Below are 16360 nucleotides of genomic sequence, written 5' to 3'. Positions count from 1 at the left end.
ACATCATAGTGTTAGACTACTTGGCATGGTCCAGGGCCTCTAGGAGAACAAAAACACTCCTATCAGGCATGATGTTCCAACAGGGCAATAACTCCCTCTTGGAACTACTCCCTCCTCCCCAGATCTCTCTAGGGGCAAGGATACATTCCCCACTACACAGACGTGCTATGCCTTCAGCTTAAGTAAGGTGTATGGTGAGTTGAAAGAGATAAGGCACAGATCATTTTTTTTTAAAGGAATATTAATAGCACTATCTGGGATTCGCTGAGCTTTTCTACACATCAAGTCACTGCACTACACCTCCCTGAAATGTCAACCCCTAGAGGGGAATAGGTGGTGATATCCTGCCCCCAACGCCATGCAGATGAGGATCGTGAGGTCATGTGATCGGTCCTCAGTTGTGCTAAGACTCGGCTCCTTCCTCTGCTGCCTGCAGTTCAAGGGGGGCAGATGAAAGATGCCTTTCACAGCAAAGTGACTACAATCATGGACTAATCTCAAAATTCCACTGTAGGTAAGTTTGGGCAGCTGCAACTGGAATGAAAATCCATTTAGGCAGAGTTTATCTGTTTGGTTTATTACTGTCTCTTCAGCACTAAGAAGACTGTATAGCGAAAAGCAAATACTCAAAGAATATTTGTTGACTGAATGAAATATCCTAATCCAAGATGCATTCTCTAGTGTTAAGAAGAGTAGCAAGGTCCCTGGAATCTAGTTAAGTGCTCAGTAACAATAGTAATTGCTGTCAGTACTATTATTATTTTCATTAATTGCTAACAAGCTCAGTAGGGAATCAGGCTTAGACACTGATAAGTTCCTTTCAGGAGTGGAATGTGTATCTGATTGAAGTGAGTGTCTCTTTGTGCCCTTCAGGGGTTGCATCTGAAAGTTATGGCATGGTCTGCATAGGGTACTCTAGGATTGCAGAGGACAAAAAAGCCCCAACACAAAACTGTATTTCACCTATACAACTGTGCTTCAAGAAACTCCTATTTATTTTCTACTTCATCCATTTCCAATAATATCTTAATGCTTTCTCCCATTTTCTTTTGATTTATCTTATTCTTTGAAATTTTTAAATGCATAAGATTTTCACTTTTAGCTTTCAATTTTTAAAAATGATAGTGTTTAGGGCTGTAAAATTTCCTCTAAGTATGGCTTAGCTATCTAAGTCTTATCATGATACATCCTCATCATTGCTTCTGAGTTAGTGTGTAACTGCATACTTTTTTCCCCCATCAAATCCTGTAACTGACTGTTAACTTTTTAAACTAAAATTCCATATTCCCTGATGATGAGGCATTTGAAAGTATTGGTTGGGCTGGATTCCTGGTAGAAAATCTAAGTCTTGTGAAATCAAAGGCCGAAATTAAGTTGTTTAAAATGGGACATGCAGCGACTTTCCTGGCAGTCCAGTGGCTAAGACTCTGTGCTTTCACAGCAAGAGGAGTGGGTTCAATCCCCAGTTGGAGAAATAAGATCCCGCATCCTTGGCCTGGCCAAGAAAAACATTTAATTTTTTTTTTTTAATGGGACATGCAACATTCAATAGCAAAGTTACTGGGCTTGCATCATCAAACATCATGTAACAAGACTGGCAGACTGTTTATGTAGGTCCCTCTTCTGAGGTCCTTCCTTCAACAGGTATGGACACCAGCCTCAGTATCTCCTTCTAGAATTTTCCTGCACTGAGTGTGGACCCTGTGCCAGGGCTCAGGAATGGCTCAGCTCACCGCGCTTCTTCTGTTCATGTCTGCAGAGAACACAATTCGCTACTGGCTATGAGAGAGGGAGAAACAACTGAGGCTCACTCTTCCTATACCTAAACAGAATCTTTGCCTTATGATTTTACCACTATAACTTCACTTTTAACATGTAAGACAATTATGTCTATATAGTTACTTATTTCTTTTAATTTTTAGGAGTTCCACTGGTCCCACTTCTTCTTTGGTGATATTGTATTTCTGGTTCACCATGAGCCAAGTCATTTCTTTTTTCTCCAAGTCTCAACTGTGGGCCACACCAGTCCTAGGTGTTGTTCAATCACTCGGTCATATACGACTCTTTGCAACCCCATGGACTACAGCATACCAGGCTTTTCTGTCCTTCACCAGCTCCTGGAGTTTGCTCAAACTATGTCCATTGAGTCGATGTGGGCACTGGCTGAACCTATCAGATGAAAGGCTAGCACTGTAGGTACAAATTCTGGCGCCTCACTCAGGGATCAGGCCTGAGTTGTTTAAAATGCGACACACAGCAGGAAAACAATAAGCATCATCTGGGCAAGACCCCTTAGTTTCCAAAGCAAGATGACTTTATTGACCTATAAATTTATTCCATCTTTCTCTCACACTGAGGATGTCTGTCACCTCCAGGATGTGCTCATTTACTCACTGTGTAAACTTGGACAAGTCATTTCCCGTCTCTAGATCTCAGTCTCCTCATCTATAAAATGGGTTCAATACCAATGCCACTGACTCGCCATGATGATTAAATGGGAGAATGTATGTAAAACACCCAACATAGTACCTGACACATAGCAAGTAACAAATATTAGCTTTTATTATTTTTGCTATTGTTGTGCTAAGAATTAAACTCAGAAGAGTTCCCTAAATACTCTTAAATGCAACAGTCCTGATAAGAAAACATAACTTAATAGAAAAATTAAGCTTTAAGTTGTGTGCTTAGGGAAATAGGAAAAATAAATAAATATATATGTAGATATTCTTCTGTAAAAATGTAATTAAATGCTTGTTAACATATAATTAATACAGCTATAAATATTTTTACTTATCACTTTTTGACAGAATTTCCTTATTGCTTCCCTAATGGCTCAGTGGGTAAAGAATCTGTCTGCCATACAGCAGACACAGGAGATGCAGATTCAATCTCTGGGTCAGGAAGATCTCCTGGAGGAGGAAATGGCAACTTACCCTGGTATTCTTGACAGAAAAATCCCACAGACAGAGTAACCTGGTGGGCTACAGTCCACGGGGTCACAAAGAGCTGGACACGACTGAGCAACTAAGCACCAGAACTTAAACTCCTCAAAGCTGCTACTTTGGCTTCTTATTTATAAGCTTTGTGTTGATGTCTTTTATCTTACCATGGAACTGGGAGCAATTTCTGTGTTTTTTAGACTGGTATCACATGTAAGTTCTGTAAGACCAGGGGTTAATGTAGATGGCATCTGAGTCTGATGTTAAAGCCACCATGCTCCATTTCTAATAAGCAGATTATTGACATCTGGGGGTGACAGGCCAGGGCCCCTAAGATATTAGGAGGAGTTTCTTGCTTCAGCACCAGTTCTGCAGCAGACAAGGCTGCTCTGGCAAGCTGGTGACTCACAAACACATTCAGCAATCAGGTGTATTTTACCGTCAGGATGTACTTGAAAAACATTTCCCTTATTTGCCAACATAAAAATCAGATTCCATATAATTATCTGGCACTGCATCAGGAAATCTTTTTAAATACAGAAAAGTGTTCATTTACAGGGATGTTTATTATAGTCTTACTTATAATAATGAATATTGAAAAATCTAAATATTCAACAAAAGGGAAGTTGCTAAGTAGTTTACATCATTTCTATCTGCTTGAATATTATGTGGCCATTAAAGTGAAAAAGTGGGTATAAGTGAAAGTCATTCAGCTGTGGCTGACTCTTTGGGACCCCATGGACTATAAAGTACATGGAATTCTCTAGGCCAGAATATTGGAGTGGGTAGCCATTCCCTTCTCCAGGGGATCTTCCCAACCCAAGGACTGAACCCAGGTCTCCCCACATTGCAGGCAGATTCTTTACCAGCTGAGCCACCAGGGAAGTCCAAGAATACTGGAATGGGTAGCCTATCCCTTCTCCCGCGGATCTTCCCAACCCAGGAATCGAACTGAGGTCTCCTGCATTGCAGGTGGATTCCTTACCAGCTTTAAAGTTGTTTATAAAGAGTTAGTAATACATAATGTGAAATAAAATGCATATTAAAATATCATAGTTTTGAAAAAGTATCTAGGCAGAGTAAAAAATCTGAAAGAAAATTGGCTCAAATGCCATTATGTATTGTCTCTGGATAGTAAAACTGCAGGTATCATTTTTCTCCTCTTTCCTTTTTATTTTCTAAATTTAACAAAATAAAGACATTTTAAATGAAACAACAGCCTTTGTTAAGGAAGGAAAGAAAGAAAAGAAGGCATAAGGACTGAAGAAGAAAAGGAAAAAAAAGAAGAGAGGACATTTATTTCCTCCCCCTCCTCTTCCTGACCCTTGAAAGGTCCCATCCCAGGAATTTAGTCCAAGGAAGAGCTTATGAACTGCTGGTTTATTACCTGCCACTAAGGTAGAGTGTCCCTCCACATCTAGCTAACTAAACTCTTCGCATCTGGAAAGCTGTGGCTACTGTGTTTCAGCTCCACTGCTCAGAACAGGGTCTGAGTAATGTAATAAACACTGAACTAAGAGTGAGGCCAAATCATGCTGGCCTGATTCCAATCATTCTTTCCAAAGGGATTTTTAGTTTCAGTCTCCACTGCAAATCCTAGATGGAAACAGCATCACAATTTCCTCACTGTCTCCCAGGCTTTAGTCTTACTCATCCTAAAACACAAAGGTTTTGAAGGAGTCTTTTGGGCCTAGAAAAGAAAACAACCGTTTCAAAGGCCCTTGCTGAATCATCTAACACCAGAGAAAACAAAACAGAACTTTAGGTCCTGCCCTGATGTTCCAGGCTGCTTGCATCTATCCGGGACTTATCACTCCCTGTCCAGAAACCTTCCACCCCCTACACCTTCCCAGAAGACTCATCATCCCCTGCCCAACTACAAATGCCATCTCAAGTAAAGCATACCCAAAACATCCCGCCTGATTAACATTTCCCTTATCACTTACACAAACCTCCCTATAAATATGGAGCCTCCCTGATCCCTCTCTGCCCTCAGCCTCATCTTTAGGCCGACTGTCGCCCCTCCTTGCCTGAATAAAGGTAACCTACTTCTGTTGAGGTCGTTTCCTTTTTCTGCCTTGGCCTGAACTATACCTTACAGGTTTAGTCTCTCAAACAGCCCAGGAGCCCAATACTGCAAACTTGTCCAGTCCATTGGAGCACATGGCCAAAGATACAAGCTATGACTTGCAGAGACCAAAGATGAACTCTTGGTAATTCAGAGAATGGAGCAAAATCAGTATCTTTGGGGGTAGACTCTACCATTGTCCTACAAGACAACCTTAAGTCCCTTCCCTTCTCTGCAAATCTGATATTTATCACATGTTCACCTTTACTCCCCGAGTCAAAACCATTCCCTGGCCAGCTCACATTTCTGCAAATTGATGTCTATTTGTAGCAATTTGATTTGTTATCACTGGTTCAGGGACAATTTAGAGCAGATTTTGGCAGACTCTTGTGACAGCAATCTGCCCTGTTGTTCTCCTTAGGGAAGACATCTGCTTTGCCAGGAAGATGCATTAGTTGTGGGTGACTGAATAAGACCATAATTAAGCTGTCAAAGTTTCCACTGGACTCTGCTGGGCCCAGGAACAGAAAAACTTAGTAACGCCCATCTCATATGTTGGTCACATCTACATTTGGTGTTAGAACACATCAATAAAGATACAGAGCACTTAGCAAAGAGACGAGGGCTTGAGAGCTTCATTGATAGTCTTTGAAATGGTTATTTTTTCCAGAATCACATGCTTCTAACCCAAGAGAACCCTGTAATCAGCCTAAAGATCTCCCACAAGTCACAATACTGCCAGAACAGGTTGGAATGAGCTTCATGAGGGTCCAGGCTTGTTCCAACTTCAGTCTTCACCTAGGACAGAGGCTTCTATTTACTGATGGCCAAGAAGATAAAAAGAAACAAGTCACGATTCCTCAGCAAAAGATGACTGACTCGGGATGTCGGGGGAGGAGGTCATATGAGATTTACTGAACCAATAAATTATGTTTCTCTATCCACTGAGCCAGCCTTTCCCACCAAGAGGCACTCCGATTTTAATCATGAACAGCTTCACAAAAGAAAAAGGGAGGAACTAATTCTTGTCCTTGGTTTTGCCCTCCCTCACCAGTTCCAAACTACCAGGGACTGAAACTGCTCAGCCCCTGGCCTGTAAGTTCTCTTTCCCATGTGATGTGGTTTTGTGGAAAGGGCACAAGTTTTGGACTTATATCCACATGACCACAAATTGGTTTTGACCCTTACAAGCCTCAAGACCTCAGGCAAGTGATTTAATCTCTGTATGAGATACCACCTTATACCTTGTGAGTTAAATGACATTTCCCTCCAAAGATCCTTGTAATGTCATCATTCAGGGGTCACCAGCCTCTGGGATCTAATGCCTGATGATCTGAGGTGCAGCTGATGTAACACAATAGAAATAAGCGTTAGCTGCTCAGTCATGTCCAACTCTTTGCAATCCCGTGGACTGTAACCTGTCAGGCTCCTCTGTCCATGGAATTCTCCAGGCAAGAATAGTGGAGTGGATTGCCACTTCCTCCTCCAGGGGATCTTCCCGACTCAGGGATTGAACCTGGGTCTCCTGCATTGCAGGCAGATTCCTTACCGTCTGAGCCACCAGGAAAGCCCCATAGAAATAAAGTACACAATAAAAGTAATGTTCTTGAATCATCCTGACATGATTGCCCACCGCCCAGGGGAAAACTGTCTTCCACGAAACTAGTCCCTGGTGCCAAAAAGGTTAGGGACTGCTGTCGTAATAGATGATAGTCCCTTTCTTTATCATATAGCTGATCAGCAAGGCCATTCAAGTGTCAGCCCAAGTGTCATTGCCTCAAAAAAGCCTTGACCACCCACTCTAAAGCATCCTCCCATTCTAAGTCCCCACTCTAAGTTGCTGATAAGCACATCACCTTTCAGATGTTATTCATTTACTCATCCATCTATTTGATTGCTCATTTTATGCCTTGCCAACCATTACAAGCTCCACAATAGCAGGGGCCTCTATTTTTGTTGCCCACTGTATACAGCACCCAGAGCAGTTCCTGGGACACAGAGAGAACCCATAAAATTTGTTGCATGAATAAATTGTAAGCCTGGAGCCTAGCTGAGAAGATCCCCTCGTATGAAGAGGGAGGCATGCCACTTGGCTGTTTTATGGGACCAGGGCTTCAATAAAGCTTCACAGGCATACCATGGCTTTCTGGGCCTGTGATGGTTAATTTTATGTGTCAACTTCATTGGGCTAAGGGATACCAGATATCTGTAAAACATTATCACTGGGTGTGTCTATGAAGTGCTTCTGGAAGAGATTAACACCTAAATCATACATTGAGTAGAGCAGATCACCCTCACCAGTGCAGGTAGGCATCATCCAAATTGCTGAGGGCTTGACTCGAACAAAAACTTGGAGAAAGGGCAAGTTTACTGTCTTTGCCTGAGCTAGGACGTCCATTTCCTCCTGCCCTCCGCCATCAGTGCTCCTGGTTCTCAAGTCTTCACATTCGGACTGAAGTGCGCTGACAGTCTCCCTGGTTCTCCACTTCACAAGTGGTAGTTCCTAGGGCTCCTTGGTCTGCATAATTGCAAGAGCCAATTTCCATTTTGTCTCTTACTGGTTTTCTTCCTCGGGAGACTCCTGACACTATAAGGTCCTAGATTCTAGACAGGAAGTCTCAGCAGGTGGTTCAGAGCTCAGGGGTAAGAGCTTGGCGGCACGGAATTCACTATTGGGTGCCTCCACAATCTTCCGAAGTCTCTGGTAAGCAGCTGAGCAAGGGAAGAAGCTCTCATCAGACCAAATTATGCTGAGACCTTCTCATTCTGGATCCCTGAGAAGACATTCCCAGTGTTTTTCATGGATAAGCCCAGAAGTGAACAAAAAAAAAAAAAAGGAGGAAACCTTCTTGGGAGGGAAGTTTGGAAGCACAAAGAACAAATGACGTTTTCCCAGCCACAGAGGCTGAAAGCACAAGTCTTGGGTAGGAGCCACAAAACACCTTCTGTTTAGCTGGGGAACCATATCTGGGCTCAGCTATCAACTTCTGCTTAACATTTCTGTGTTTAAAAAGAGGAAAAAATCTATCTCTACTAAGAGGAGACAGTTCTTTAGAAACAACTGAAATAAAGTAACATTTTTAAGACTCACGGGCAATCTAAATAAATATAAATAAATAAAGTACCATTTTCTCCCGCATCCAATTAGAATATTTAAAATAACTCCCCAAACTGACTGATGTGAGGTAAAATGTCACATTCCAACATGACTATTAGGAGAATAAATGCCTATTACATTGTGGAAAGGAATTTGGAATCTTAGAAATATGTAAACATCTGCCACTTTTTGATTGTGCAAATTATATTTTGCACACCCCCAAGTGGCACTATTCACTTGCAAGAATTGTGGTTTAATTATGGAGACAATTTCCCCACAAACAGCAGTCAAGTGTCTGGAGGAAAGGGTGCCTCTTTCTAATTTGCACAAAGTTGCCTTATCAGCTACTGGCAAGGGTGATTGACACATGTGAGCACAGTAGCTCCATTTCCACGAAATCTACACAAAGTAAAAGATTCCCCAATGTGGAAAATGTTTTATTTACAAAGATGTTCATCTCAGCATTATTCAAAAATTGCAAACAACGTAAATGTCCAATAGTCAGGAAATGATTAAATCAGCTGCAGTATATACAATTGGTATTTATGAAGTGCCTATAATAACATAGAAAAAACTCTCTGCTATGCTATCATTATAATTTTATACTTAGGGATACAAAATTGTGTATACAGCATGATTACCACCATGTAATGCAAACAAAAAATTTTAACAGCTATTCATAATAAAAATGCAGGACGGTAATAAGCCAAGATATTAGCAGCAGTTGTTTTCGGGTGGTAGAATTACTGATGCTTATTTTTGCTACTCTATTTACTATATTTTCCAAATATTTTAATGAGCATGTATTCATTTGATATTGAAATCTCCACCAATACATTTTTAGAAGCAGAGAAGAGTTAGAAATTAGAGAATTAAAACCTTTCAAAATTCTGTGGCTGAGACAAGAAGGCATTGAAATCCTGATGTGGTATTTCAGCCCTTATGGAGGATGTTTTAGTACCTGGGCCAAAGAAATTCTTTTTCGCCACCTGCTCCAGGAACCTTCAGTGAGAGCAGGAGCCAGGGATTAAAGCTCTAAAGGAGAGATAATGCCTGTCACCAAAAGTATAAATGCCTGAATATCAGTCACCAGACCCCCAAGTAACTCTGGGTACTGTCCATGAAAAAAAAAAAAAAGCCTTTATCCAATCATCATGGGATGGTTATGCCAGAAACACTCCTAAAGATCTCTACTTCACTTCTATTAGGGATAGCAACCAGTAATTGAAGTTTCAGTGATATCACTGAAATCATTGGCCTTCTTATGCCCTCTGTTGCTACATTTACTACCCACATCACAAAGTAGATTTTTAGCTTGTTTTTGCTTAGTCGCTAAATCTTGTTCAATTCTTAAGGACTGTAGCCTGCCAGGTTCCTCTTTCCATGGGATTTTCAGACAAGAATACTGGAGTAGGTTGCCATTTCCTTCTCCAGGGGATATCCTGGCCCCGGGACTGAGCCTGTGTTTCTTGCATGCATCCCCTGCATTGCAGGTAGATTCTTCACCATTGAGCCACCAGGGAAGCTTCAAATTTTTACTTAATTGGAACTAAATGATTTATTTTGCATTTCCTAGGATTCCACTCCTAGGAAAGGAGAAGGATGACTTTGAGAAGGCTTAAAGGTTGGGATAGTTTTCTTCCTGGTCAAACCTGGACAGTTACACTTTTTAGGCTCTACCCTACCCATTACTTAACGGTCCTGGCCCAGCCAAATAGAATATGTAGGCACAACCGACCCCTAACCATAGACACAAGGAAATCTGACCTAAATCCAAAGTCTGGCATGCTATAGGTCAATCAGGTTCATTTCTTCAGTAGTCGATATTGTATTTCCTCTGCCTGGCCTCTGACTTAGTTCAGACTTCTGTGTGGACTGGAGCCCTTCCCTAAATCCTACCCACTTGATTACTCTTGGTTGTTCTAATACTCCCACATGGCTGGTGAGGCTCTACTTCAAGCAACAGGAAGCATCCTGCTCAACACTACCGTCTGCTATCACCCTTTAGGTTGCCACCAGGAAGTTGCTACCACCAGGCCTCTCCCACGAGATCACGGGTGCATCCTTTTGGCACATCTGCTTGTGAATACGTATAAGACGTCAGGCATAGTTCAGGCTCCGTGGAGTCCATGACGACTTTCCCACAGAAAAGTCAAAGCCCTTGCCTCCAGGAAAGTTACATTCTAATCAGATAAGTAGAAAATGGACAAATGACCAAATAAAGAACTGAAGATAATAAGAGGATAGATTTGAATAAATAAAGTGAAAGAAATAATAAGGATGGTGAGACAGAATAGAAGAAATTATGCCTAAACTGAAGGATGGGAATGGGGCAGTCATGGCAATGGCTGAGCCAAATTAGGACTTTTGTAAATGAAGCTCACATCCCATAGACACAGTTTGAACTCTGCAATCAGACTGTGTTTGTTGATGGTGGCCATGCCTGCTCCCTGGCCTTCCCCAGGGGGCACCCCCACTTTGATTTCGCAGCATGCCCTGTAGCTATAAAAATTATGGCTATTTTGTTAGGATTATGAGGCACTGACTGAAGGGCCAAGGACAATCATTAAGATGGATACTCTCCTATTCTCTGAACAACAGTTTCCAAACTTTAGCAAGAACCATGTGAAAGACATATCATCATTCAACCCCACTGCCAGAGATTCTGATTCAACATTTCTGGGCAAGGAAAACAAAAATAAACAAGTGAGGGGGCATCAAAGTGAAAAGTTTCTACAAAGCAAGAGAGGCAATTGACAAAATGGAAAGGCAACCTAGTAAATGGGAGAAAACATCTGTAAATCATATATCTAATAAGGGGCTAATATATATTTCAAAAACTCATACATCTCAATAGCAAAAACCCCAAACAACCTGATTTAAAAATTGTTAGAAAATGTGAATAGATATTTTTCCAAAGAAAAAAATGTTAGTCACTCAGTCATGTCTGACTCTTTGTGATCCCATGGACTGTAGCACACCAGGCTCCTCTGTCCATGGAATTCTCCACGCAAGAATACTGGGTTGCCCTTCCCTTCTCCAGGGCATCTTCCTAACCCAGCAATAGAACCTGGGTCTCCTGAATTGCAAGCAGATTCTTTACTGTCAAAGCCCAAATGTTTCTACATAGTAAAGGAAGCCATTGACAAAACGGGAAGGCAACCTACTGAATAGGAGAAAATATGCAAATCAGATACCCAGTAAGGGGTTAATATCCAAAACAGGGGCTTCCCAGGTGGTGCTAATGGTAAAGAACCAGCCTGTCAATGCAGGAGACATAGGAGACTCGGGTTCGATTCCAATTCCTAGGTCAGGGAAACCCCCTGAAGGGCACAGCCGCCCACTCCAGTATTCTTGCCTGGAGAATGCCATAGACAGAGGAGCCTGGCAGGCTACAGTCCACGGGGACGCAAAGAGTCAGACACGATTAAAGTGACAGAGCACACATGTCCAAAATAGATTTCAAAAACTTATACAATTCAATAGCAAAAATCCCAAACAACACAATTTAAAAATGGGCAGAAAATCTGAATAGACATTTTCCCAAAGAAGCCATATTATACAGATGGCCAACAGGTACATGAAAACCTGATTGACATTATTAATCATCATGGAAATGCAAATCAAAACCACAATGAGATATTATCTTACACTATTAGAGTGGCTATTATCATTCACCAAGAAGACAAAAAATAACATGTGTCAGCGAGGATATGGAAGAAAGGGAACCCTTGTGCACTGTGGTGGAAATGGAAATTGATATACCACCGTGGAAAACAGCATGGAGACTCCTCAAAACATTTTCATTGAACTACCATATGATTCAGCAATTCCGTTTCTGAGTATTTATCCAAAGGAAATGAAAATACTATGCTGATGAGATATCTGTTCCCCATGTTCATTGTAACATTATTTACAGCAGCCAAGATATAGAAACCGAAATGTCCATGAAAGGGTGAAGGAAATGTGATACATGTATAATGGAATATTGTTCAGCTATATTAAAAAAAGGAAACAAAACACTTCCATTTAAACAATATGGATGGAACTTGAGAGCATTATGCTAAGTGGAACAAGCCAGACAGAAAAAGATCTCTCTGATACGCGGAATCTAAAAAAATGTGGTACACCTGAAACTAATATAATATTATATGTCAAATATATTTCAATAAAATATTTATGGATAGGGCTCAGGAACTGAATATTTAACAACCAATCCCAAGAGATTTTTATAAAGGGAGTCCTTGGACTCTGTGTTGAGAAACAGCACTCAAGAACAAGAAAAACATGCCAATATTCAATATTTGGTGATTACTATTATAACAATGCTTGGGGGGATGCAGTATAGTCTAGCACCACAGTTAAATCCATGGAGTTTACAGTCAGGCAGAAACAAAGCAAATCTTGATTCTATTTACTGTGACCTCAAGCCTCACTTTTCTTATTTCTAAAAAGAGAAAATAAAGAAGCCTGCCTTATGAGGTTATTATAAAGATTTCTTTTTCACTGTGAAAATTACTGAAGACACTTACTCAGGGCCTGGTATTCCAAAAACTGGTGTTTGATAACGATGATGATGGTAATGATAGTGATAACGATGACAGGGATGATGATGGTGATGATATGTGATGGTGATGGTGACGCAGGAGGAGTGTCTGAAAGGAGCATTTGGAAACCTACACTGGTATCGTTCATTTTGAATAAACTGCATTTTTCCTAGATGAGGCATAGTTCTCTGCAGTTTCCAGTCTGGGAGAAAAGAAACGCTTAAATAAAGGAAACAAGAGAAAACAGAAAACAAAGACTTGGGTATTAACTCTAGAGCCCAAAGGACCCCAGATGTTTCAGGAGAAGACAAATTAGTGAGGTCTGGATAGAGTCACTACACTGGTCATCTGTTGTGTTGTTTGCTAAACATTAAGTCCCTTCTCTTTTGATATCAGAGCCTTGATTTTCCTTTGAAAATTCTCCCTTTCCCCCATCTTATTCTACCTTGTTTGCTGGTCCTGCACCCACCACCCAGACCAGGAGTGAGATAGGGTCAGAGATTACTGCCTACTTCACAAGGCATCTTGCAGAATGACATGGAAATTAATAAGGACCTTTGTTTGGTTTCTTGCTTCTACTAATCAGTGTATCCATGTGGGAGCAGAGACAAATACACAATCAGTTTGGTTCCACTAAGGTAAATACCTCAGCTCTTTGGTTATACCTGTGTTCAGGGCCATGACCTCCCCTCAACCCCCACACCCTACCCACCTTAACACAGGCCTGGACACCTCAGTAAAGGAAATGCCACAAAGAGATGGACCAACACTCCGGAATGGCTGTTCTGGTATTGTCTTGGCCAGACAGACAAGTTATTCCCTACAATTACCCTAAATCCTGCTCTTTGCAGTCGAAGCCTCAGCTTTTCTCCTTAACCCCTTCCATTTGGGTTCCACAAAACAATGACTGTACCAGAACAGAGTGGCTAAGACCCATTGTGGTTCCTGCTCCAAGATGCTGAAGACGTGAGAACGATGCATGCCCATGAATTCTGTCACAGCTGGGCTGCATGTCTCAAAGAGAAACTCCGGCCTTGAGGGAACCAGCTGGTGGTTCCTGCCCCGGCTGAGCCACCCCTCCCCGGCCCAGAGGCTATCAGGAGAGGCCTTGAGCTTCCTTCTAGACCAAGGTGGGAGGCTCCCTGAGGGTCTCTCACACTTGCTGCAGGAAACCTGCTCCGCCTGGTATAAAACAACAGGCTGAGGATTGATTCCGTCTGGAACAAATGGGAATTTTGATGTGCACAACTCTGGTTTAGGGTGTCATTCGAAGGCTTGTGGCCAATAGACCAGTCATGGCCAAAGATAAAGAAGGGAGGCAGAGGTCACTTCTTCCTGTACTTGACTGTCTCTGTACGTGGGGCAGCCCTCCCTTTCTGGGGTCAAGTTGGGTTCTGAGCCGTGGACCGGGGCTTGCTCCATAACAACAGCTCCTCTAACTGTGCTCTCTCATTCTTGAATCTGCATAATACCAACCAAAAGAATTTTGACTGCTTTACTGTAGTTAATGGATATTAGGAGAACAAGTATGTGAATACGCTTTTACAAATTCTATAAACTGCCTACCATTCAAGCTATTGATATGCCTGCTTTGAAAACCATTTGCTCCTTCATCAAGTGAGAATAATGACACAAAATTTGAGGCATGCCTTCTCATGGCGGGGAGGAGACATATATAGTAATAGGAGCTGAATTATTTGTTAATTGCCTCTTCTATGCCAGATACTATACCAGATGCTTTACGTTAATTACGGCATATAATCCTCACAAAGATGCCTATAAAATAGGATTAATTATTTCCATTTGCAGGTGAGAATACTGTGACTGAAAGATATAACACTGTTTACTCAAAAATCACAGAGCTAATAAAAGGAATAGTCAACCCTCAAATCCAGAGCTCTCTGATTTCCAGATGCTTACACCAAGAGATTCTTTCCCCAAGCATGCGTGCATATGCACACACGCAGACGCCCACACACATTTGCACACAAGGACACATGCAGGGACCCACTTAGATGTCTATACAGAGGCAAAACACAAGCATATAGCCCATGTGTATACATCAAAGTCTATATATAATAGCTTTGTGTATACACACCAGTCTGTATACACATTCTCTCTGGACTGACCAATGAGAACATAGAAGCTTTGAGCTCATCTCCTGAAGTATTTATATCAGTATGTGATTCCACTTATTTACCCAGCGACAGAAAATCAAGTGAAAAGTAGGCTAAGCAGGCCTTCCATCTGTACTGCCCTGTACTTTTGGCCGACTCAACTGACAATTAGCACACGGACCCGAAGGAGTCCTCAAATATCTCCCTGCCTGAAGGCAGAGGCTATCCCAATGGCCAGTGAGAGACTTCTGCAGGGCCCTGGTTTCTCATTCTCCCATGGTCAGTAACCCAGTTCCTGTCTGAGTTGGGGAGTATGCTTGGGCTCCTGAGTGTGGCTAGAGTTAATATAGGATGCTGGGGTTGAAAACAAGAACATCACTTTAGCCTTCAGGGACCTTTAGCCCTGGCACACAGTGGGGCCTCACCAGGTGTCTGTTGGCCAACTGGCCACTTAGCCAACAAGCAAAAGAAACCAGAAGTCCAGCCACAGATTCACTTCTGTGGCTAACGGTGGTTTACAGACTTCAGGCCTGCTACTCCTGAGAAGAAAACATTTGCAACTAACTTGTTCTGATTTATTATCTTCCCTAAGGAGGCGGAAGAGGCTCTGGCTCAGTGTCCTGTTTGGTGGTCCCACTTTCCAGATGACATGGGCGTCCTGGAGCTAGATTCAACTTGGTAAATTCCACCAACCCACACAGGCATTGCTCCCCAGGGGCTGATTGCAAACACAAGCACCTATGCCAGGCAAGTCCTGGTCCCCTCACCATATGCTGCTCCTAACTTCTTCAACCTCACAGTGTTGACTCTTGCCTACATATGATCCCCAGCTCTTTCTGTTTGGCTACCCTTTTAATCTTCTTTCAGCTTCAAGATTTTGACTTCCTGTTCATGGTGCATGCATGCCAAGTTGCTTCAGTCGTGTCCAACTCTTTCCCATGGACTGCAGCCCACCAGGCTCCTCTGTCCATGGGATTCTCCAGGCAAGAATACTGAAGTGGGTTGCGATGCCCTCCCCTCCAGGAGATCTTCCTGACACAGGCTCAGAATCTGCATCTGTTATATCTCCTGCACTGGAAGGCAAGTTCTTTACCACTAGCACCACCTGGGAAGCCTTGTCTTCCTGTTCACATCCGACTATTTCTCCCCCTTTGTTTTGATATCATTTGTAGCATCTGCTGAGAAATCCCTAGTTCAAGCCCTGACCCCTCAAAATCTTACTTAAAGATCTCTCCCTGTTCCCAACCAGAATCTCAGCCTTCTGAACATATTACAGGCTAAGGAATGAGTCCACACCCCCCTACACACAAACACATAGAAAGAGGAGGGGGCAGCAGTCTTCCAAACATCCCAGTTACAAAGGGGAAGCATACCCTCCCAGGCCTTGGCAGCTGTATTCCACTGTGATGCCTCCAATTTAAATGCCAGTACAATTTGCCCTTATAAAAAACACAGCTCCCTCCCCCTCCGCCAGCAGGGACTGCATCTGTAACCACGGTAACAAAATCCAGGTGCAGCAGCACAACCACCGTTTCTATGAGGATGGAGAGCACAGAGAGGGCAAAAGGAAGGAGAGACACTAAAATGTTCAT

This window comes from Ovis canadensis, chromosome 25 (assembly GCF_042477335.2).
Source record: "Ovis canadensis isolate MfBH-ARS-UI-01 breed Bighorn chromosome 25, ARS-UI_OviCan_v2, whole genome shotgun sequence".
NCBI classification, from domain to species: Eukaryota; Metazoa; Chordata; class Mammalia; order Artiodactyla; family Bovidae; genus Ovis; species Ovis canadensis.
The sequence above is the reverse complement of the archived record's forward strand: the minus strand, read 5'-3'. Positions refer to the sequence as shown.